Raw genomic sequence first — 12,029 nt, 5'->3', positions numbered from 1 at the left:
CTGGGGCAAGCTTGTTGGCCTCCCTTCTCTCCTATTGAAACTTCATTTTTAGATATGTATTTCCCCAGTGGAAGGTCCAAGCCTGGAGCCTTGCCTGTTAGAAAGGAAAAATGGAAAATGAGACAGACAGGAAGATCAAATGCTAGCTGCAAGTATTTGCCCACAGTGTGCCTATTTGACATGCATCTTGGCACAAAATCAAGTTGTCCTTTAGTGGGACTGCTCACTTTAAAATGGCATGTTCAAGTCTAGTAATGCTGTTCCCCAAATCTGTGAAACCGCATCAACCTCTACTGAAACACGAGTGCAAAGCGTGCTAATGCTTGCTTGTGTGCTCAGCAGAGAACAAATGTGAACAAGAATGACCTTCTGTTTTAAGTGCCCCCTTTCTTTAGATGTGTTCACATGTTCATTTCCCCTCCTGGTTTAGTTTTTACTAGCTACTGCAATCTTCCGGCAACTGACTTCAGCTTTCACATTGTATACAAAGCTGCTGTAAAGAGCCTGTCCTACTGCAATAACATCGTGCCTTGCATTAAAAAATCATGTTATGGCGCTCATTTATCACATGCCAAGCCTTGCACAGAAGGTGTGGTAGGTGGAAAGTGTAATGCAATGGAGTCGTTCCTGTATTCTCACCTGCTGGTCACTGTAGCTTAGGAAAGAGCCCTCGGGTAAGGCCCGGCTCTTATTTTGCAGAAGTGAGAGGTGCCATTTTCCTTATTGCATCTGTAACCAGTCATGCTTGTTTTTCTATGCTGGTCACAAATAACCTTAAGCATATATTAAAAAAAAAAGGAGAAAAAAAAAGTAGCAAATTCCAGAAGAATTCCAGTTACCTTGGAAGTGCTCTCCAGTCTCACTGTGGCCAGTTGTTTGGCCAAACCCCTTCTCTTTGGGGTGCTGAATTTTAGTTGAAATGTAAGGAGCACGCCATGGGTCGGTATTCTGTGCAGCCTGGAGCTTCCCTGGCCTTTGGGTGAGACCTTGACTCCCACCGCTTTTCTTTAGCGGACATAGGACTGCTCGTGTACAGGCACTTTGGTTACAAGCATGGATCCTGGCAGATTCTCCCTAAAAGGTGGCTGGTGGACATTCAGGAACTGGTTTATCGGAAAGCAAGGTGTTATTGCAAGAGATGTGAGAAGAACCTTGCACAGCCCCTTGGTCTTGTGTGGGGCAAGAAGCAGCAGTCTCATGGGGAGAGCACAGGCATCCCATAGCATTGAGCTTTGGGAAGTGCTTTTCTTAACTCTACCAGTCAGTTGGGTTTTTTGTTGTCTTCTCTAGCAGACCTGCTTGGCTTGAACTAGCTTCAGGACAACACAGGAAATATTTTGTTTCTGAGGCTATTGTATCTGCAAATAACATGTCAAGAATGTGACCCTGCTCCCTGTGTGTGGCTATTTTAAATTTGGCCAGATAATCGTGGAGACAGCAAAGAGTGCTGCCTCTCCCCGCAGCTCATGTTCCCCCTCCTGGTGTCTTCAGTTTCTCTGCAACTTGCTTTCCTTTCCTTCTAATTTTATTCTCAACAGTTGCTGAGGTACTTCTGTAGACTTTTCTTTTTCAATCCTCTCAATTACAAGAGCTGTCATGCATGTTGATTGAACGCTGTCAGCGTGTCGGTATTACTGAATGAATTCCAGCATTTTGGAAGCTTGCTGTGGCTCTGCCTTATTCTGGGGGGAATTGCGGAGAAAGAAAGCCTTTGAAAAATTGCTTCCTCCATTTCTTTTTTCCTTCGGCCACATCCTGTTAATAATACATAGTACTTATGCGTCGTACCTGGGCATGAGCTTGAGTAGCTTTTTGCAATAATGAAATCTTATAGCAGCCTTAGGGCCTGGGTAAATTGTTCCCATTTTAAGCTTGACAAATGAGGGAGGAGTATGCACAAGGTCATGCAGGAAGCCTGTGGTACCGGTGAAAGGCTTGCAGAAGGCTATTTAGCCATTAGTCTGGATGACGTTTCCTTTTTGTTAATGGAAAGAAGTAATTAGCTGTAGTAAGGAATCCTTTCTTGTGACAGAGTGACAAAATGATCAGAAAAGTCACACAGAGTGCCTGGGCTGTGTGAATTTGTCCTTTACGTACAGCTGGGAGTACACTAATGCCATGGTATGCAGTTTGATTTCTCCTTTCAATTCTGTGTTTCAAATCAATTTAATAAGAGGGGGAGGGATGATGATGGGTCAGGGAATAGTTGTAACCCATGACGTATTTTCCATGTGACCTTCAAAACAAAGCCATGGTTTCTGTGGCCGTTCACTTCCCAGGCACTGACGTTCCAGGTGATGCTGACTGCACCCAGCCTCGGGGGAATGCGCCTGGGTGTGCCTGCAAGGAGAACAGGTCTCATAGAGCTTGTGCAGGCTCCGTCCTTGGGGGTTTCAGGAACCACGTGGAGAAAGCCCGGAGCAGCCTGATCTGATCCCAGAGCTGGCCCTGCTTTGGGCCAGAGACCTCCTGAAGGCCCTTCCTGCCTGCATTGTGCTGTGATGACTCCTCTGCACCCCTCTGCCACCTGGTCACGCAGGAAAAGTTTTGGTTTGTTTGTGGGGTTTTTCCCAGTCAGGAACAAACTGCAAAACCTATCTTGAATTTTGTATCAAAAGATGAAAATAGTGCAATGAAACTGAATAGACAAACTCCCAGGAGGTAAAGCTTGGCAACAATCCTCCGTAGGAAATGACGAGCACAGATTTATTGTGGGGGTGGGACAACGGTAGAGGCCAGAAGTCACCTTCTCTTGATCCTCTCGCCCCCAGTGCTAAGTGCTTGTGCAGATGTTAGGTACATTTCCTGCCATCCCCCAGGTCTACTACACACAGTAAATGGCAGACGTGCCTGTTTGCCACTAATCCTTGGGTCCTTCCTGCAAAAATTTCACTGGACTTTTATCTAAACTGTGGTTTGGGTATACAAAGTCATGTTTACTACTCCCCTGTTTTCTCCCAGTTGAAACAAAATATTTGAAATGAGAAATTCTCCCCATAACCCCCTGTTGTGGCACATCAGAGTTAAAGGTACTACTCCACCTCCTCCCAGAGCCTGGTAGGTGTTTGAGGTCAGCATCCTGCTCAAAGATGCGGCTATTCTGAAGGAGGCATCTCTTGGGAAAGGTTGACTGCAAGGGGCAATGGAGGGCAGGGTATGCCTCCGCCTCGTGCCCCACCTCAAACAGCACCCACAGACCTGTGTCTAGGGAAGAAGAATAACATTTGTGATACTTCGACGTCTGTGGTCCCAGCTCCTAAACACATAGTGCTTCATGGTGTAGTATCTTAAAGCACTTCAGAAGAATGCAAGGTCAATTCAGCTGTCCACATGTCGTCAGTAGTAACACTTCAGGTGCCTAAGAGGTCCAAGACATCTATCTGCATGGGGGTGCGGGAGGACACTGGGGCTTCAGGTGAGCTATGCTCTTCTAGAGGGGCAGCTGGAGTATGATGGGGAATCCTGGGGCAGCTCAGATGGCATTAAAGGTGACCGAATCCCACCCTGTGGGTTTAGTAGCTCTCCAATGACTTCTGCTTCAGGAGGCTGTCCAGTGTGCCCTTGAAAACAGCTAAGCTTTTTGCATCCAGACATCCTTTGGTAAGGAGTTTTAGAGCTCTGATACCCAGGCAGGGATGTGCCACCTTCTTTTGCTCATTCTGACTTTTGATCCCACTAGTTTCATTTGACACCCACCAATTTTTTACATTGGAAGAAACTGTGAAGAGACAATCTCTGCTAACTTTCGCCACATCATCCGTAACTACAAACCTCTGTCATATTCCTCATTAGTCAGCTTTTTTTCCAGACTGAGCCCTTTCTGGTACTCAAAGAGCCATTAATCCTGCTCATTGATGCCACGGGACTTTTTTCCCCCCAAAAAGATAATAAAAAGTGTGAAGGTGTGACACTGAAAGGAAGTAGAAATTAAACATCTTGAATATGTTGCCAGCAAGTCTGACAAGGTTAAATTTTGCAGAGCTCCATGTCTCTCTAGGGGATGACAATAAAAGGCACAGAAAGGAAACGGCATCAAAATGGCGTATGGTATGTGCAGCAGTTCCTACAGCCGTGGCAAGTTAATGTTTGCTACTTAAGGTAGGATTATTTTCAGCTTGTAGTACTACCAGACTAATCCAAAACCTTTAGGAAGTCAGTGAAGTAGTGAAACCAAGAGAGTCAGGGCATCAAGCAGAAAGCAGCACGCAACTAGAAGAGCACGCACACAAACGGTGACAAGTGGCTCGTATGCCAGCTCGCTGCGCACCTCACCGCACCAGATCTGAAATCCTTCAGTGCTTTGGCTTAAAATCTCTGTGCTACTGTGAGCCAACCATCTCCACATGAAACAGAGGAAGACAGAGAGAAAGTTCCTCCTGCAGTTCCTCCTGCAAGTCTGTGCACGATTTGGAGAGGCAAACACCGATACCGGTTTTGAGTGTAGTAGACTGTGTGCTAGAGAGGTGTGCCGGATCCCTATGTCACGTCTATGCAATTAGCTGATGACCCGTTTGCAATCACACATTGTTACAACAGCCAAGTAATCTGCTCTTGGGGAAAAATTGTTTGAAATGAAATAGGTAACCTGAGGAAATAAGAAATAATTAGAAATAGCATATTGAAAAAAAAGAAGGAGCAAGAGGGCCTGAAATTAATAAATGTTGCAGGAACCGGATCAAAGCCAGAAACTGACATTCATAAAGCTGCAGGGAGGCATGAATAGAATATTAAGTATGTGCTACACTGTCTATGAAAGGAGAGGAGGCTCCAAACAAACACCTGGGGTGCTTGGAGCGTGGCAAGGAAAAAGCCAAGTGCTCCTCCATGCCCTAGGGCCAACACGCAGCTCCGTGTTTTAAAAAATGCGCTGGATGAACATTTGCACTCACTGTACCTACAAGAATTGCTGTAGGTACCATCTTGCACCGGATGCTCTGCTGCTTCCCAGCCCCCCCACGTTAGTTTACAGGGTAGGACATGGCCACAGGAACATTTTGCCTGTGGCCACGGTGTTGGGGAGACTAAGGCAGCTCCATGGCATGGAGACAGGCTGTGCTGCACCAACTGTTGCCGGTGTCAGAAAGTAGTCTCTGGTGCTACATTTTAAATCTAAATGTAGTTCCAGCAGCTTTCCTGTCAATTCCTAGAGAAAACACCTATCACTCTGTATAGTCACTGGGTTGATCCAGTGCAAGTCATCGCTCTTTGGATTTCCTTCACAGAAGCTTGGTGAGCCCTGAGGCTCTCCTTCAGCTGCATGGGGCCAGCCCTGCGTGGGTTGCCCAGACATGCTGAAGGCTTTACCCACTCAGCCGAGGCAACAGGCAGTACAGCACACCTGCCTCGTCCTCCAGGGTGATATTTCAGCTCAGAGATGTCTGCCATGCCTAATGTGCTCCTAGTGTTTTGTTTTGGACTCCTCATGACAAACTGAGATGACAGTCATAGAATCATAGAATCACAGAATGGTTTGGGTTGTGTGTTGGATTTGCATGGCAAGGTTTTGGTAGCGGGGGGGGGGCGGGGGGGCGGGGGGCTACAGGGGTGGCTTCTGTGAGAAGCTGCTAGAAGCTTCCCCTGGGTCTGACAGCGCCAATGCCAGCCGGCTCCAAGGTGGACCCGCTGCTGGCCAAGGCCAAGCCAATCAGCACCTCTGTGATAACATATTTAAGAAGGAAAAAAAAAAGCTGGAGAGAGCTTTTGCAGCCAGAGAGAGGAGTGAGAAGATGTAAGAAACTCTGCAGACACCAAGGTCAGTGCAGAAGCAGGGGGAGGAGGTGCTCCAGGCACCGGAGCAGAGATCCCCCTGCAGCCCGTGGTGAAGACCATGGTGAAGCAGGCTGTCCCCCTGCAGCCCATGGAGGAAGGATGAGGGGGTGTAGAGATTCCACCTGCAGCCCGTGGAGGACCCCACGCTAGAGCAGGTGGAGGCACCTGAAGGAGGCTGTGGCCCCATGAGAAGGCCACACTGGAGCAAGCTCCTGGCAGGACCTGTGAAGAGAGGAGCCCAGGCTGGAGCAGGTTTGCTCCTGAAGGTCTGCAACCCATGGAAGAGACTCATGCTGGAGAAGTTCATGAAGGACTGTCTCCCGTGGGAGGGACTCCATGCTGGAGCAGGGGAATGATGAGAGGAGTTCTCCCCCTGAGGACAAAGAAGCGGCAGAGACAATGTGTGATGAACTGACCGTAACCCCCCACTCCCCATCCTCCTGTGCCGCTGAGGGGGGGGCGGAGGTTGAAACCGGGAGTGAAGTTGAGCCTGGGAAGATGGGAGGAGTGGGGGGAGGTGTTTTAAGATTTGATTTTATTTCTCATTCCTCTACTCTGTTTTGCTTAGTAATAAATTAGATGAATTCCCTCTCTCAGTTCAGTCTGTTTTGCTCGTGACGATAATGAGTGAGTGATCTCTCCCTGTCCTTATCTCAACCCATAAGCTTTTTGTTGTACCTTTTTCTCCCCTGTTTAGTGAATGAGGGGAGTGATAGAGCAGCTCTGGTGGGCACCTGGCCCCCAGCCAGGGTCAACCCACCACAGGTTGGAAGGGACCTCAAAGATCATCTAGTTCCAACCCCCCCCTGCTGCGGGCAGGGACACCCTCCACTAGACCACGTTGCCCAAAGCCCCATCCAGCCTGGCCTTGAACACTGCCAGGGATGGGGCATCTACAACCTCTCTGGGCAACCTGTTCCAGTGCCTCACCACCCTCCAGTGAAGAATTTCTTTCTAACACCCAATCTAAATCTACCCTCTTTTAGCTTAAACCCATTACCCCTTGTTCTATCACTACACTCCCTGATAAACAGTCCCTCACCATCTTTCCTGTAGGCCCCTTCAGGTACTGGAAGGCTGCTGTAAGGTCTCCCTGGAGCCTTCTCTTCTCCAGGCTGAACAACCCCAACTCTCTCAGCCTGTCCTCATAGCAGAGGTGCTCCAGCCCTCTGATCAGCTTCATGGACCTCCTCTGGACTCACTCCAACAGCTCCATGTCTCTCCTGTACTGGGGCCCCCAGAGCTGGACGCAGTACTCCAGGTGGGGTCTCACAAGAGCGGAGTAGAGGGGCAGGATCACCTCCCTCGACCTGCTGGTCACACCTCTTTTGATGCAGCCCAGGACACGGTTGGCTTTCTGGGCTGCAAGCGCACACTGCCGGCTCATTTCATCAACCAATACCCCCAAGTCCTTCTCCTCAGGGCTGCTTTCAATCCATTCCTCGCCCAGCCTGTGGTTGTGTTTGGGATTGTGCCGACCCACGTGCAGGACCTTGCACTTGGCCTTGTTGAACTTCATGCAGTTCACACAGGCCCACCTCTCCAGCCTGTCAAGGTCCCTCTGGATGGCATCCCTTCCCTCCAGCGTGTCGACCACACCACACAGCTTGGTGTCGTCGGCAAACAGTCAGCGACCGTGCAGGAGCCCATGGCCTGCTTGCTGGAGTGACTGATGCAGTTTGGTGCTGATGAGCACACTGTGGGCCCTGTCTGTTGCTGGTGGTCAGGGCTAACTGTCTGGGAGGCAGATAGCTCCAACCTTAGCTTCAGCATGGAGCCAAAGCCCCAGCTGACCTCTGTGCCTCTGCCCTCTGGGTAACGCGGCATCGCTGCTCGCTACCAGCTGGGCTCCTTACGCGCTGCAGGAAAGAGCAGAGGCTGAAGAGGCGTTTCTGCAGATGGTACAATGGCAATAGCCCACCCAGTGCTTTCCCAAGGTAAAACTCCTGCACACGCTCAGCTGCCAAAAAATCCCAGGGGCTGCCCATGCCACTGCGATGCGGTGGCTGCACGGAGACACAAACCAGCAACGCACCGGGTGGTTTCTCTGTAGGGTCGCGGGGAGGGGGAGAGGGCGGAGGAGGACACTGATACGCACCATGGGCCTCCTCCTCCGCACAGCTGTCGGGTGGGATGTGCAGGCCCGGGGCGAGGCGGGGAGCCCGGCGCGGCGGGGGCCGGGGGCTCCTTTGCAGGCCGTGGCCAGCGGAGGTCACTCTTCCCCCGCGAATAGCGCAGGGCCTGGCTTCCCAGCCGGCCCGGGGATTAAAACCCGCGGGGGGATTTCGGCATTAATAAAACACATAAGCAGAAAAACAAAGGAAGGGCACTCGCCGCTCTGGCGGCAGTCAAGCGCGGTCCTCTTTGCTGGCATTACACAAGGCATCCCGTGCAGTCGCAGGGGGGCTGTCGACCTGGGTGCAGGGTGCTAGCTGGGTTTTACGTCATTCCGTTGGAGAAAGTAATTTCCAGGGATAGATTTAGATTCACTTCTGCTCAGCAGAGATTAAACCCCTTTAATTAACTCCTCAAGAGGTATTAGAGTGTTTAGTATCTTTGTAGTTGTTCAAGCACTAATCACCCTGGGCTGATGCTCCTGATCAGTGGGTATCTATCTCCCCTTATGAAGGAGGGCAGATTCTCCCGGAATCATGTCTACTATTTTGTACAGCCTCCAAAGGGACCAAAGGATCCCATAAAGGGTTTAGAAAGGAGGGACAGAATGGGGATAACACCTCCTAGCAGGCAGAAGTGTTGAGGACGCCCAGCTGCTCAGCACTGTCATGAGGCCTGTGTCAGTGCTTTAGATGATAAATAATGCATAAAGGAGAAACAGATTTAGTACCTGCAAATCTTGACAGTGGCATATACGTCCCACCTCCCCGTTGCTTTTGCAGGATCTGCAAGGCCGTGTGAGAGCCAGCTGCCATTCACCAAAACCATTTACAGGTTTGTCCTGGGAGCCGTCCTGGCACGCCGTGGGTGAGCGGTGGCTGCGTGGGTCAAGACAAAAGCCTAGCATCACTGCTGGTTTGCTCTGAGGACTGCAGCACTGTGCTTAAAAGTGACAAGTGAAAAGAATTCAAGCGTTCTCCATGATACCAGAGAGTTTTGGGAAAATTCCTGCTGTTGGAGAAGGCAGAAGGATGTGGAATCAAGCTGTGGTAGAAATGCAGTTCAAGAGAATCTACTCCATCCTCTCCCACAAGTTCTAATACAGCATTAAAAAAAAAGCCCTTTAGATCTCCAGTAAGAAACTAAAAGACTCAACTAGAGGAAGAGTATCAGCTTTCGTTGAGGTCACTGCAATAGCAGGCTATTAGTTGAATTATACACTGGAATACTTCAGGAAAAGGAGATAAAGACAGCAAAAAAAAAAAAAAAAAGTAACAAGAAAAAAAAGAAAATCCAATCCTCTGCCCCCTCAAAGCCTCATGAAGCATGAGAAAATGAGCAGTTGGTAATGAAATGATTTTTAAATGACCCTTCTTTCTCTGCCTCCTATTTTAAAAGTAAAGAAAAAGCTGCTGTTAAAAGTAAAATAAAACTGAGAGTGCTGGGATAAAAATTGGACGTTTGCACAGCAAATGCATTTTGAAAACAGTAGATGGGTCTGGGAAGATTCGCTCCAGCATGGTACAGACAAGTTGTAACTCAGCTCTCTGCATTTCCCCAGGGAGCTGCAAGAGCGGATTTCAAGGAGACGCAGGGAAAGGCCCCGAGCAGCAAGCTGTGATTGACATTATTTCTGTAGATGGCCCAAGAAGATGTTTCAGTATGTTGGGGCAAGAGCAGGGGTTGGAAGGTTGTAAACATCAGTGTGGAGGGGGGAGAGAGGGAGTAGTGAGACAGTGTTGTTGGGAGCTGAAGAGAGAAATGAAGAGCGAATTTCAGGAAAAAGGAAGCAATGTAGTGCAATCTTATTCAGTCGTGGGATAGTTACTACAGGAGGGGACTTTTTATTTAGGATATTTATTGCTTGAAGCTGCAGAGTGCTGCCCTGATCTGCAGTGAGAGCTGTGGGACATGGCAGCCCAGACACCCCCGCTCATACAGAGCCAGTCTGTGCTGGCAAGGGGGCTCACCTGCTCCAGAGGGGCTTTCGCTTTTTCTGCTTGCTACGCCAGGTTCTCACAGTCACAAGTTTTAACCCTGCATTAGGCTGAGGTCTGCAGCACAGGGCGAGATCTCTGCTTGTTCTGATGGTGCAAATCTGCAGGGACGCTGCTGCTTTCACCTGGTTGGCTTCATGACTGGGCTCTAAACAAACAACATATTGTGGGGCCAGCTGGGTAACAGTTCCCTTCTTCTACACCTATATCTGCTTTTTAAAACTATGCACACTTTAAAATGCTGCCTTATGGCTCTACACTAATAAATAAGTATAAAATATACAGCAGCAGTAGGAAAAGGGTGTGTTTAGTGTCAATCAAAGGAATAAACAATTTGCAAAACTATTATCCCAAGTACTTTGTCAGTCCACTCCCATCCCTGGAGTGACTGATACTGGGGAATGCGGAAGAAACTTGCAGGATAATAAAACTGAAATCCCAAACACGCAGAAGTTTGGAGTAGTATCGTGACATAGTCAAGTAATCCCCACAGCAGTGAGCAAAACTGCAGCATCAGTGTGCAATATTGATCTCTGGCTGGTCCTACCACCTGCCAAACATTCACCCTGTTACATTCTCCTGACGTCACACCTGGAGTGGCAAAGCAGATCTGTTTGTGGGAAGCATAGTATATCAATTAAGCTTTCTCTTGGATTCTTGCTCTCTGGTCCTGAAAGCAGTGAAATCAGGAAGAAATGAGGAAGGACCATCCCAAAATGTAACTATCTATGATGCTTTTACAGCTGGGGAAGGGCTTCTCTCCAGTTTCATAAAGAGCTGGAGCTGTTTGGAGTCAACAACAACAGTTTCACAAACTTGAGGGCCATATCAGCTGACCTATGATGTCTGGTTTTGATGGTGCATTTTCTTCCTACAGCTCCTCCATCATCATCTGAGCAACTAGAGCCAGCCTCACTTCCGAGCTATTAATTGAACATCCTTGAGACATTGTATGCAATATGAGTTTCTGAAAACTATCGATGTTAGTCATGTGAAGGGACGATGTCGCTTTGTAATATAATTAAATTCAACTGAATTTGAGCCTGAAGGAATGTTAAAACAGCACAGTGTAACGGCAAGACAGAAATGCCGACAAAACAATCTCATGCACGTGTAAACACCTCTTGTGCTCAGGCGCTGGATGGTAAAAACCCATTACAATCATTTTCATTGGTGGCTCTCTGTTATTTTGGTGACAGTAGAAGAACCCTTCCAGGAGCGGCGATAGGGTTGAAGGTGATGAGGAGGTTTTGCATTAGTTGCTTTCAGCTGGGGCTCCCGAAGGTGAGGTCAGGCTGCTCCCCGGGGCACGCTCGCACTCTCTCGGTTGCTGCTATTCCCATGTGGCACAATGGTGATGCCGTCGGTGGGGACGCTCTGGCCTATTGCACTGTGAAAACTGCTGTCACACCATCGTGGCAGGAGCTGGAAAACACCGTTAAAAGTCAGTCCCTGACAGCCTCGATTTAAAAAGAAGTAAATCAAAAGACACTGGTAGCTCAATTTGCTCAGGCCCACTCGTGGCTGGGGAAAGTTCTTCCCGCTGTAACTTCTTCACAGAGAGCATAAATAAATTCCTCCTGTTCGAGTGAGAAGGTGTTCACTGGCATGGGACTGTTTTGGAGGCTGGTACGTGCAAGTGTCTTCAGTGCAGAGTGGAAAAGGCTTACTTTTCTCATTTAAAGACAAAACACAACAAGATGCATTACAGTTTGCGTGAGACTACATTTCCAACAAATACACCTTTTCTTCAGTGTGGCAGGGGATTCCAGTCTTTTGTCTGGATTGGTACTTATGGAAATTACTAATTTCTCATAATACAGATTTGTCTTTCCTCATCCTAGGTGTAACTTCCCCTTCTTGCAGAGCAACGTCAGCGGACACACAGGCACTAGCTACAGCTCACTTGCGTTGCTGAATGAATGCAGCTCAGTCCACAGTGGTGGTATGGCTGAAGTTCTGAGGAAGCCTTGTTGTGCCTTCAGATAAAATGGGACCTGGATTGTATTTGTTTCCTATAATTGCTTATTAAAGAGGCATGGATGTACCTACTTGACAGTAAGCTCTGCACCCTTTGAATATCTCTCTCTCCTGCTAATGGAGGCGGTTCCACATCAGTTCTCCTGGCAGCACCACAGCTCTGCGGGT

This window comes from Balearica regulorum, chromosome 1 (assembly GCF_011004875.1).
Source record: "Balearica regulorum gibbericeps isolate bBalReg1 chromosome 1, bBalReg1.pri, whole genome shotgun sequence".
Classification (NCBI taxonomy): Eukaryota; Metazoa; Chordata; class Aves; order Gruiformes; family Gruidae; genus Balearica; species Balearica regulorum.
Note: the sequence above shows the minus strand (reverse complement) of the source record.